This window comes from Stigmatopora nigra, chromosome 18 (assembly GCF_051989575.1).
Source record: "Stigmatopora nigra isolate UIUO_SnigA chromosome 18, RoL_Snig_1.1, whole genome shotgun sequence".
Lineage (NCBI taxonomy): Eukaryota > Metazoa > Chordata > Actinopteri > Syngnathiformes > Syngnathidae > Stigmatopora > Stigmatopora nigra.
The window spans coordinates 10354839-10368410 of record NC_135525.1 but is presented as its reverse complement, the minus strand read 5'-3'; the positions used below and the strand labels follow the sequence as shown (position 1 = coordinate 10368410).

General features: G+C 38.0%; 1 protein-coding gene across 1 annotated transcript in view; it reads right to left on the bottom strand.

Moving 5' to 3' along the window:
* sdk2b (sidekick cell adhesion molecule 2b) overlaps positions 1-13572 on the bottom strand; it is a 197720-nt gene that overhangs the window by 166995 nt on the left and 17153 nt on the right. Inside the window, exon 2 of the mRNA XM_077738362.1 lies at positions 7611-7724. The gene's annotated coding sequence lies outside the window, so the exon portion shown is untranslated. The remainder of the gene's footprint in view (positions 1-7610; positions 7725-13572) is intronic.

The following is a 13572-nucleotide window of genomic DNA, read 5'->3' as shown; positions in this document are numbered from 1 at the left end:
ATTAAAACCGTAAAACAAAAGTGAAAAGGAGCGTTTCAATCGACCCGAAATGAAAAGGCAATCATTTCTATTCAAGGGATGACTAAGTATTCACTTGTTGGGCTACAAATGTGGCAAACTAAGCCTGGATAAGCGAGTAAAATCAACGCCATCTTATCTAAGAAGGCGCTCAATAAAAAATATAAAATGCGGCGTTCTGCGATAAGACATTCGCGGTCTGTCAGTCTTCGTCTCCGGAGACGGCGTTTCCGTTGTAAACAAAAGAGGTCGTCCATATAACGCTGATAATATCGGAGGGAAGAAATATTACGGGGAAAAGGACGGTAATTATTCATCGTGATGGTCAAGAGAAGGAAAAAAATAAATGGAGACGCTAATGATGGCGGTGGGCGCACAATACAACAGCTTGTGTGGAAATCTGTAGTTATTTTTTTGTTGTTTTCTGAGGTGGGCAGACTGAACTGTTTTTCTCCAGCTTGTCACATACTGAAGCGTAGACTCATTAGGTCTAATTAGTGGGAATCGGGAGGTGGCAATTAAGTTGTAATGGCGCTAACAAAGCCTGGTGGCTGCTGGCTGGCCGACTTGGACTGGCAATTCTCGCACTTTCCTGGAACAATCTGTTAGCGGAATTCGTGATTAAATGGATATAATGTTGAGGAAGTTTGAGGGGGGGGTTTGTATCGAAGTTGGCGGTGCGTTGAGGATGGTGGGACGAATAATCGGGAAACTGGTGGGCAGGAAACATCCATATATTTTGATGGAGTGTGGATTCTTCTGTTGTTGCTAATGGAAAAGGGAAATGTTTAGCTTTGCATCAATAGAAAAATTAATTTTATGGTTTTATTTGCTACTCATTGTCCAGTTTTAGGTGCTCAGACTTTTGGTTGCCGGTCTTTTGAGTTTACTGTTGAAACCAGCTCTCAAAATTATATTCATGAGAGAGTTTAATATCTAAGTACTGTTTAATATCTAAGCAATGTTTAATATCCAAATACTGTTTAATATCCAAGTGCTGTTTAATATCCAAGTGCTGTTTAATATCCAAGTACTTTTGAAAACAGTAAATATTTAGATATTAAACTATCTCTCATGAATATAATTTTGATAGCTGGTTTCAACAGTACTTAGGTATTAAACATTACTTAGATATTAAACAGTACTTATATAATAAACTCTCTCTCATGAATATAATTTTGATCAACAGTAAACACTTTGACCGGCGACCAAAAGGGACCAAAAGGGACCAAAAGACCAGTTACGTAGATTTAGTATGTTTTTATACTTAAAAATTTGATTCAATACAAATTTTAATGAGTTTTTCCATAGTTCTGGTGGGGTAACTAATACTGAAGGGTGACTTACATTGGTTTTGTTCTTTTTTAAAGGCTATATTTGTCAAAAGATAACTTATTCTTCATCTTAATTTTATGTTTGTTCTTGGTTTCAGGTTTTTAAAAAGAATTCTGACAAAAATGTGACAATAATGTCCAAAAAAGATTGCTTTGACAAAGGTCTACAGCCAAGACATTGAAGATAAACTCCAGTAGAAATAATGACCCTGCTTCATCTGACCTCTATTGTCGGCGGCCATTACATTAATCAAGGTTTCTTCTTCCCGAAGATTAAATTTTGAGATGGATTCAGAAAGCCTGGAGTGAAAAGATGGCAACTTCATTTCTGCCTTCCACTGGAAACTCGGAATCTTGAGCTAAATACTCCGTTCTAAGTGCAAAATGCATTTGAAATGTCTTTCAACAAAGTTTTTAGAAGGACAGCAATTTGACTTTGAAGCAAATATGCTTTCTTTTTGCTGATTTCTTTGTTCGTTGCAATGATTTGAAAGAAAAAGCTGTTTCAAGGAATTTCACAAGACATTGAGAGATAATTAAAAAGTTTTTTACCTTTCTACGGGCTTACATGTTTTCACAAGGTCTTGCACTCCAGTGACACCTATTGTAATTATTGGCCTCGAATATTCCTCTTACATTTAAAACAGAACGACTCGGCATTCATAAATAAACCAGTCATTTCATTTTATAAGTAATTTTTCTTACTTTAATGGCTTTAAAAAGTTCCACAAAGAAAATACTGTCATTGAGATTAACTAATATAATGAGTATCTAAAAATTTGCACCATAGTTTCATTTTTAAAAAGTAAGTAACTTTTTAAAAGGACTTGAAAATTATTTTTATGCTCAAATATTCTTTATATATATTTTAGGGGTATGTTCAATGATGTATAGGATGTATATTTCTGTTCAGATTAATTTTTTTGTTTGAAATTTGAAAAAACTGCAAAAAAAATGGCGGATAGTCACGTTTGTATTTTTGCTTCGGACCTTTCTGTGTAAGCCGGACCTTTAAAATTGCCTTAAAATAATTGAATTTGACAATTTCTCTCATATAAGCCGCCCCTGGATTCACAATTATAACCTCCATATTCATGTTTTTAATAGGGAGTAAAAATATGATAGTTTAAAGGGAAAACCTTAAGAAAAAACGTAGTATTTCTGTATGAATCGATTCAAAAATGTAGTCATGTGAGCAGTACAACCAGAAAGTGTGTCCATAGCAGTCTAGTTGGTCATTATGCAAGATATTTAAAACAAAATCTTCAATTTCATTCATAGACATCCAAATAAATTTGTCTTGCATTATGGCGTTTCGTCCTTGTAACTTTTTGTGCGCAGATAAGCCGTACCCTCGATTATATCATCATTTTTTAGTGAAAAATATGCCATAGATGTGATAAAATACAGTAAAAGGCCTGAAAACTGGTTGGACAAAGTCAAACGGTTTGCTTTTGGTTATGAAGGGGTCTTAGATGAGGGTCAAAGAGCCACCATGTTTCTTTTGCCGCACTATGTTAAGAACTTGAATGCCCTTGGAGGTTATCTAGCATAGCGCCAGATTTAAAGTACCTCATTATCACTCATAAAAAGAATTTCTTCTTCCAATTACAAAACATGAGTTATAAGTACAAAAAAAAATATCTTACATTTACAATGAAGTGAACCCACCAACGAAAAATGAACACCCGAGAAGACATTTTCCCCAGCGCATCTTTGGCGAGTGCGAGTAAGTAAACGCGACAGTGTCGTTTGGACGCCATCCCAATCGATACGCTTGATCGTTCCGGCGCCGCCCCCTTTGACAGCGGGCAAATGTGTCCCCGCGTCTGATGCGCAAACACGCTAGCTTGAGCGAGGATGGATGACGGTAAAGACAAACGAGGCTGCAAAACGGATGAGTGCGGGCCTGGCTATCAGACGGCGGCCATTTATCTACAGGGGGAGTTCGAAGGGCGTCCGATTTTTCAGATGTGGCCAGTCTTTACACGGATAATGGCGTGTCCCGGACGGGGGACGGTGGGACAAAGTGGCAAACAATCCTAGCTAGGTGTGCGCCCCGTTTTAGGCAGAGAGGTGCCCTTCACTAATGCTTGTGATTGATTTTTCCAGGGGTTTTTTTCCTCTTCTCGTAGGCGTCTTAATGTCGGAATGCATCGCTCTGTCACAGAGAGCCGGTTTGGCGAGCTGCCCTTTCCGCAGAGTGATCTGCCGCTCGATGAGATGAGACCGGGGTAAATAAATAAAAGGCAGGGAAGGCTGGTAGAGGTGGTCTTCACATGGAGAGGAGGGATGGGAACTTGTGCTATTATATTGTCTGGAATTATGTCTTCCAATGATGTTTTGTTTTTAGGTGGATATTAAGGACGGGTTGACAAAAATTCATGTTTGGAATTTGTTTAGGGAGTTTTGTGCAGGAAAAATGGGAATGGAAGAAATTATTGAACTTGAATTGATTCATAACTCATCTTATATGAGTAGGTTTGTATACATTAATCAAACGAACCAATGTAAAATCTGTGGAAGGGATTTAGGGAGTAAAGGCAGGGTTGAAATTGAGGGTTAGTACAAGGAATGGTTTGGGCTTTTAAATGTTCTATGAAATTCGTTAGAGTGAAATATTTTGGACTCTGTGGTGGTTAATAATGAAATTGGATTGTCATTGAGTTTTCTTTTTTCAGATGGCTTAGCTCCACCCACTCAAACATCAACAGAATAGGATGTCACACTCAGGATGACTTGCATAATTTAGTATATGTTTTTTTTCTGGAAGCTATCAATATTATCTTTTTGCTATGGAAAGCTAGAGATGATTGTCAATTCTGGTTGTGATGTCACAACCAGAATTCTTGTAAACAACAGAGATACTTTGTTTCTAATGGGATTAAAAATGAATGCCAAAATTAATCTCCACATGCAAAGTTACTTTGTTCAGTGCAATTTTTTGGAGAAATTTTCTCTATTTTTGTGAATTTAGCAGAGATAGATGTCCAATTCATTTGGACTGGGCGAGCTGAAGGTTTGAAATCAGCATACTAGCATCAGGTTTTTGACCCAAGATATCTAGCCTTAATGTCGTTCAACATTTTTGAAATCTGCCCTTTGTGCTTCCAACCTGGTCAGTGGTTCACAGTCAGGGTGTTGGGTAGGAGTTCCCTTTTGTAATAAAGACCATGTTCGGCGATCATCTTGGAGGGGGGGCGGGAGGTCCTGCCGTGGAAAATTGAGGGTCTCTTTGTCTGCCTTGAATTTACTCGCCATTTTGGCTGGGTCAAGTGCCGATGGTTGCGTAGCAGCCCGGCACTCAACTGTGTGGCGCCATTATGGCCTTTTGCCGAAGGGTCGTTTGAGGGGTTCGGGGGACCACTCTTCTAAGCTCAGTTTCCACTACTTCAAGCCGAGGGACACTTCAGGGGGGAAAATTTGCCATGTTCGTGTATAGCATGCTGGGAAAAACTTACGTAGACCCTTTGTGTCATTATTTTTCTATTTATAAAGTGTATAATGACATACCTGTCAAGCTTAGCCAATTTCTACCTCTATTAATGATTACAATAAAACTTAAACATCGACACAGCATATATTTATTCACATAGGGTGCACTTAAAAGTCTAAAATGTTCTACAAAATGGACGGAGAGCCCAATTAGTATGCGGTAAATTTAAGATTTGGACTGTCTGGGTACATTGCTTGCTGTCGCGCTATATATTTATCGTGAAAAGGTTGGAAAAGGGCTTTATATAAGTGCTTAAGTTTTGACAATGTTAGCATTTACGTTTTTGTGGGCTATCGATTCGGATTAGAGGCAAAACGGGTAAAAAACACATTGGTTTTACAGTCAATGTACTTAAAAAAAGCTTGTAAAAAAAGTTGTTATATGGCGTAATTGGAAATGATAAAAAACGTATAAAATTATCGGCGCTAAAAATCAATGGGGGAAGATTCAGTTCAGTTATTGGTTGAAAATGTCTTGTAATGGTTTTTGATTATGGATTCTATCCGTTTATCAGGAAATAAACTCTGTGAAAGAAAATAGGATATTAAAACAATGAATATTGCAAAGAGTAGATAGCATCTAAAAGTAATAAATAAATAAAAGATTTAAATAAGCGTGGCTTGTTGTTCTAGTCATTTCTCCATTACGCTGCCCAGTTGAGTGAGACCGGCTGATTTCTTGCTCTGAAAATCACCTCTCATTTTGAATAAATAAATATGAAGACAAGATGGGGAATGCTGCATGAAAGAATTATGGAAATTGGTGGACAAGAGTGACATTGGTTGTCTGTCTTAGACCTTCAAACTTTCACTAAACTTTAGCAAACTTGACGTGCGGAAGGCTGACTCACAGACTATTTTATTTCATTTATTTGTGTTGGGATTTGGTTTAAAAACTGTTGGCCAGTTAGCAGAGTACTTTCAAAATAGGTATAGATAGGCTAGGAAATGGACAAAATAAAAATTAAGAGTTTAGAGAAAAGCTCTTGAGTGGAAAAACTGAACTGAACTGAACTAGTTTTTCTGGTTTTAAATGCGCCAAAACTCTAGACTGGATCCTAGACTTTAAGATCAAGTACTATTTACTGTATTTCTCGCTTGTACCCTGTATTTGTCGCTAAAAAAATGATGACTGAGTCTAGGGTACGGCTTATATGCGCATAAATTTTGACTTGACATGCACGAAACTGCAAATTGACAAAGACGAAATGCCATAACATAAGACAATGCGGTCATTTATTTCAAAATAGAGAAAAGATAAACAGATAAAACGCTTAATAAAATGTATTTAGACGTCTATGAATTAAATTCAAGAAAAAACGTATCTTGAATTTGTCTGTGTACCCAATAGGAATGTAAAATCCAGAGGATGATCCTTTTGATTGATACAGTGTCTCAGAAATACTACATTTTTAAGATTTTCCCTTCAAAATAACACATCCCTATAAAAAAAACATGAATATGGAGGTGAAAATTGTGAATCAGTGCCCACCTTATACGAGAAAAACTGTAAAATCCAATGATTTTAAGGCAATTTTAAGGGTAAGCTTATACGCAGACGCGGCTTATATTCGAGAAAAAGCCTGAAATACTCCAATCATACTCCTTTCCTTTTCAATTTCTCAGTGAAGAGTAAACAAGTTTTCATAACAATCCCATCTTAAACCCCTAAATAAAGTTTCTGGTATGAAGTAGCTTAACATGACAGCATTTGCTCAACGTCACGTTGCCTCGCCATATTTCATCTCGGTGTCCTGCCGATTTGTCGCCAATTATTTGCTTCTTAATTCCCCAGCACGTGGCGCAAACACGCTCGTTAAACGAAACGCAGTGGTTCCGCTAAAATGACTGCTGATGAATCACGGGGACGCAGCCTCGTACCGATGATACATGCTTTCACCCCCGCTCGCTTTCCATTAAAAACGCCATGACAGAGTCGGTAATAACTGCCGCCGGCTCGGACCGGCCGCTGTGAATCAATGCCTCGGATCGTTTGGGATCTTGAGCGCAAAATAATTCCCCGCGTAAAAGCCGGCTAGGAGAACGATGACCCGTCTTTGAGATGGCGGAGAAACGCGACGCTATGAAAGAATTGAGCGTGAAGGTGGAAGTACAAAACCTTGCGGATGACGTCGCCGTCCTCTCGTTAGCTTTTTAAAGACTCTGCCTCGAAGACACTGTTCATGGGCTTTTAATTACAGCGCTTAACGACAAATTAAGAGTGCTAGGGAACAGTGAGCTAGTTAGAAAATGAAAATGACTGCTTTATTTAACACTATACTACTTATTTATTAGGTTGACTTGTACTACTTATTTGTTCTGTTGACTTGTACTACTAATTTATTCTGTGGACTTGTACTACTTATTTATTAGGTTGACTTGTGCTACTTATTTATTATGTTGACTTGTACTTCTTATTTATTCTGTTGATTTTTACTACTTATTTACTATGATCACTTGTACTACTTATTTACTATGTTCACTTGTACTACTTATTTACTATGTTCCCTTGTACTACTTATTTACTATGTTCACTTGTACTACTTATTTATTCGGTTCACGGCAGCGGTATATTAAATGGCGCACAGACGGGAAGCCCATAAAAACAAAAATCATTTAATAAACGGCAAAATACTGTAATCCGAATCATTATTATTGAAGCTTTCTGTCACCTTTGTGGGTGGATTTGTTTTCAAAATAAAGCCTGCTATCATTTTCAAGTCAATACCTAAAACCTTGACACACTTTTCGGCGCCATCTTACCTCATTGTTTTCCTCCGGGGTCTTCGTCAAAGACCTCGAAGCGTTTGGCACAATGCTCCAACGTCGGGACGTCACGGATCGAAACGGATCGACGTCAAGGAAGAAAAACACTTCCTGTAATAAACAAAGCACAAGGACAAGTTAGACGGATATTCTTTGAACAAAAGAGGTCTCTCCTGCTTTCTTTTTTCAATGGCCCTTCCCCCCCAACTCCTCACTAATCAGGTGATGGACATTTGTCATTGGCCTTGACGAGCGTACACAGATGGTTTCTGACGACATTCTGTCATTCTGTCGCCTCCCCGCGAGATGCCGAATGATGGAGGTGTCAACACGAGCAAAAGAAGGTAACACTCTAACAGTCTGACACGTTACCCACGGCGAGAAGGTTTCGGCTTTGCCACAAATAAAATGATATTGAAGGATGTATTATAGAACCTCTTTGAGGCCTCAGTTTAACGAATCCTCGTCCCAAAACGCGCATAACATAACTAATTAATTCTGTAATACTATATGTATATTAAAGATAACTAAAAATGAACCTAACACTAACATAACATAACTAAAAATAAACCTAACCATAACATAACAACAAAACATAACATAACATAGCATAACATAACTAAAAATAAACCTAACCATAACATAACAACAAAACATAACATAGCATAACATAACTAAAAATAAACCTAACCATAACATAACAACAAAACATAACATAGCATAACATCACTAAAAATGAACCTAACCATAACCTAACATAACTAAAAATGAACCTAACCATAACATAACAAATAATAACATAAACATAGCATAACATAGCATAACATAGCATAACATAGCATAACACAGCATAACATAGCATAGAAACTTAAGAACATTTAACAAAAGACGAATAACAATATGAGAAAAAGTCGACTCGGATAATAAATCTTTGATGGTGCAATTGCCAAATTTGCATTTTCATTTTTTCATGAAGTAGCCTTCAACAAACTCTACTAATTAATGACTTTTTGGACATATGGCCTAACGCGTCATTTGTTTTTTACGTTTATAAATCATTTGGCCTTGCCTGAGGTTTTTGCTGCCCTTGTTGATATTTGATTTGTTTGTTGAATATTGTTTTAGAGCCAAAAAGCAATTGTTGTTTTATTTTTAATTTAAGGTATTTAGAGGTATTTTTTTTAAAGGAGAAATTGGTCCAAGATTTTTTTGCTCGTTGACTACCAAATTTGAAGCGCATCATGGGACAGATGGTCGACAATAAACAGAAGAGAATTTAATTTTTCATCATGGCATGCGGCCGTAGTATCGTGTGCAAATTTTGATGACCGGTCATAAAACACAAAACTGTAATAACTCAACACAAGATTTTATGAAAATTAAAACCAACCATGAGCTGAAAAAAATACATGAATGAAAAGACGAACTTGGTGCCTTTTGGGATGACGTTTATGTCTACTAACCAATCTGGATTAGAACTGAAATGAGTAAAACAAAATTGGTTTAACCCAAAAAACTAGTAAAACGTACTTAAGACGTACTACAAAAGTTACACTATTTGAAATGATAAAAAAACATAAATACAGGAAAAACGTATAAGTTGACAGGGACGCTATTAGAATTAATCTAGTATATCTAGCACAAGGTTTGCGGGGGTGCCGGAACCAAAAAAAATCCCTAACAAAAATTGCACAATTTGAAATGATCCATTTTTTTATAAAAATACAGGAAAAATTTATAAATTGACAGGGATACTATTATAATTCATTTAGTATATATAGCACAAGGGTCGCAGGGGTGCTGGAGCTACAAAAAAATCCTACAAAAGTTGCACAATTTGAAATGATCAAAAAATAAAAATGTATTAAATATAGGAAAAATGTATAAGTTGACAGGGATGCTATTAAGTCATTTAGTATTAGGGTTTGCGGGGGTGCCGGAGCTTATCCCAGCCATGTATGAACAGTAGTTGGGTGACACCTTGAATTGATTGAGGAATAGCTCAATGGAAAATGACAGAATGAATGAATCCATGATGTCATTCCCTGGCATTGATGTCCAGAATGACCCATAGAAAAGCCATGTAGCCCTGGTCACCCAAAGACCCCTCCACTCCATCCCAATTTCCACCACACAACCCCATAAAGCCACTCCATTAAAAAACAGAGCAAAAGAAATAGTGGAGCATCCATCAGGTAGGAATGAAATAGAAAGCCAGACGAGACATTCTCCCTTCCCCTGGAGGGCCCAAAGACACTCGTTCCTACGTCTCCGGTGACATATGTCCACCACCACTAGCAGGCGGCCCGGTGACGAGCCGCCGGCCATCCGGGGTGACGTGTAAAAAGGATGAGATGGCGGAGGCGGCGCCACGTCTCCCAGGAAATCTCATTCCGCTCTGAAGTGACGGAAGCGTCTGGGACTGACAACGACTCGGGCATCGCTCATATTCCCCAAGAGAAAGACAACGCCTCCCGGGATATTACACCCGGAGTCGGACGCTTTGTCAAGCGCCGGTTAAACGCCGCAGATGGACCAGGAGGGGGGGGACATGGCGGTCTTTATGCTGGACACCGGCCTCCAAACAGATGGAGTAGCCAAGTGACATGACACGGTGCCTTTGGGGACTCGGGTCGATGCGGTGCAACACCGGAAAAATGTGGTCTTCACAACACCTGATGTGGTGAAAGAGACCCTCGGACTACCCCACCCACCCACCTTGGAATTCAGAATAAGTGTATTTTTAAGGGATAGGTTTGGGAGAATACAAAAAAATGGACCCTGAATTGCACGATTGATTAATAGTTGTTATCTAGCGTATTTCTGGACTATAAGTCGCACTTTTTTCGTTGTTTGGCAGGGTTTTCGACGAATACCCAAGTGCGATTTTGGGTTTTTCTACAACAAAATAAGTAATTTAAACATAGGCAAAAATGTAGGATAAAAACAACAAAATATTTTTGATGGAAAAAAAGTGACGAAAAACATGACCAAGATAACTTTGTCTGAATTTTGTATTTATAGATTACTTATTGAATATAAACATAGAACTGTAATTCTACAGTTTCCTACATTGATTTCAAAGTGCTGCCTGAAGAAGTACTTTAAAAGAAACTAGCTCCAACTAGTGTTCAATCTGGGAAGTGCAACAGAATGCAACATTATTAGTTTCGGGGTATCTTTGGTTGAGTCACTTAAGAACAAAAGCTAATCAAACATTTTAGCGCTAAATAAAGCCTTAAAAAACTCTCCCATACATTTTTTTTTTGATATTTGAAAATTTCAAAGTTCCAAAAATCAGTATCTGCTCTCAAACTCCCCCAAAAAATGTAAAAAGATGCGAAAACATAGCGTCAAAGACAAGTTACCAAACGTGAATATCATAAGAGATGAACAATAGTCATCCATTTTGTTAAGAAAAACTAATTTTCTGATTTAAACTGTCGAGATCTTATAAAAACGTCCCGACAGTCGAAAAACAAACGACTGTAATCTTCCGCTGAAAATGTGCGATTGGTCGACGTGATCGTTTCTCACCAGCTCAGCGTGAGCGAGCGCCGTTCCGCCAAGTGGCGGCTCATGCAAATGCGCCACGTGCCTCCGTCTTGCACTTCATTAGACAGATGGCGCTCTCGTAAAACTCCCTTGTTTTTTTTCTATTTTTTATTATTATTATTATTTTCTACGCAAGATTAAAAACATAAAGAGATGGCGTTGAAGACATATGGCCCCCAGTCTATCGTTTGAAATCATCTGTGCCACATTTCCAAACAACGATAATTGGTGGAAAACTAAGAATTATGGTCCCCAATGGGGTTTTTTAGTGGTTCGCCTGTGGGTGCGTTTTGAGGGAAAAAATGGGAAATTGTACTGGGAAAACTAAAATAATTTAACCAAAAGCAGCCTGGCAAATACAAATAATTCAATATGATTCAATTCTATACTAAAAAAAAGGCCCTAAATCATCATAAACATACAATTAGGAAGCAGTACGGTGGTTAAGTGGTTTTTAAGTGCGCATCGCAGTTATGAGGTCGAGGGTTCAATCCCAAAATAGCATTTTTTTTCCAAGTGGGTGTTTTCTAGGTACTCTATTTTCCTTCCGTGCAAGTCTAGCTTGTCAAATACTCTAAATTGACTAACCTGAGCTCTGATTGGTCACCCTTTGCCGTCTTGTGCCCTACGATTGGTTGGCCAAAAATTCAGGTAGGTGCATGTAGTTAGCTGGGATAGGCTCTAGCACCCCCCTAAACACTTGTTTGCATTAGCGAATCAAAAAATGAATGAATTCGAAAGAGTCTAAATGACAGGGTCCCTCTATTGGTAAAACTGGGAATTGCAACAGAATATAAACTGGATTTACGATAATTTTGTGGGTTAAACGCGATGATATTTTGCGTTAAGGTGATCAAAACTGGGAAGTGGGTTACAGGTGGACCTTGGTTCGAAGTTGGGGCGCCCCATGCTGGATAGGAGTGTCCCTCCAATTTATTTTTTTGGTATTTTTCACCCTCGATATAAATTAGTGGAGTGAAGGGTCATCAATAATAAGTAAATACGCACTACCTGCTTCCAATTACGCGTCTGTAGATGTTTTATTATTTACGAACGGATCCCATTTGCATACGCCGTCTTCTTCTCTCGATAAATACTTGTGTGGCCTGGCTAAATTAAGCAGTAAAACAAGGAGGTGTCAGGATGTGTGTGGGGGGGGCGGGGCTTGGGGAACCGACACGATGGGTTGCACGCACGTCTATGCTAATTGCTTCCTTCCCGGAGTTGGTGTTTTTTTATTTATTTTTTTGTGTGCAAAAGGTCAGGTTTAAATTGGGTGGGTTTTCTTTTAAGGTTTACCAACGGAGAATTCCCTTTGGGGGTGTTCGCTATGTACGATGAAGTTTTCTTGCGGCGCCATGTTCATTTGCGTCTTTGCTCCATTTGCTTCAATTGTTCATTTTTTTTACTGTTTATTTTTAATAAGAAAGACGCTCAACCTAGTTTTTGTGGTGATATAAATCATTTTTTTCACATTATCAGGTAACTTAAGTTTTTTTGTCGATTTTTTTGTCTGTTTTTTGGTAGATTTTTTGGTAGATTTTTTGGTAGGATTTTTTGGTAGATTTTTTGGTAGATTTTTTGGTAGATTTTTTGGTAGATTTTTTGGTCGATTTTTTGTCAATTTTTGTCGATTTTTGTTGATTTTTTGGTCATTTTTTGTCGATTTTTTGTCGATTTTTTGTCGATATGTCATTTTTTTGCGCTGAATCTTTAAAAATAGTTTTTTTTCAACAAAAAATCAACAAAAATTATTGCATTAAACAATTCCCATTGCTATCTTATATGAATTACCAAAAAGTGTCAAAGGTTGGAGCAAAAAAAAAAAAACAAATTTAACAACCCCCATTCCCCACAAAAAAATGCATTTAGGAGTCAAACAGCGAGTATGTGACAGCAAATAACGTGAACATATTTTATCGTAACCTAGCGACAAAGTCCCCTGCTGCTACCGCCATGCAATAAAATCACTCACAAACACCCCCGCGCACACGGCATCCAATCCCATCTCAGTGTTCTTCAATAAAAATCCCTTCGGACAAGCATGATGGAGAGGCACTCGGCTACGGAACAGGAATACTCAGAAAACGACTGGTGGATAAAATATGACCCTGCTGGCAGATGGCTTGCCAATCCAAATTAAAAAAAATAAAAAAATAAAAAAAGTTGGAGTGGTTGGGCTCTTCCCAATGCTATATTTCACCTTTTTTTTTAAGACCACGTGCTGACCCGCCTTCTATATCCACAAACGCTGACGTGGAGGTTATTATATCGCTATGCCTTTGCAGTAAGTTAGCAAGTACCGTAAATTCCTCAACCCAGAAAACACATTGGCAAATCCAAGTGGAAAATTTCACTAATTTGCAAGCTTAAAAGCCAAAAGAAGTAGGAAAATGTCAATAGG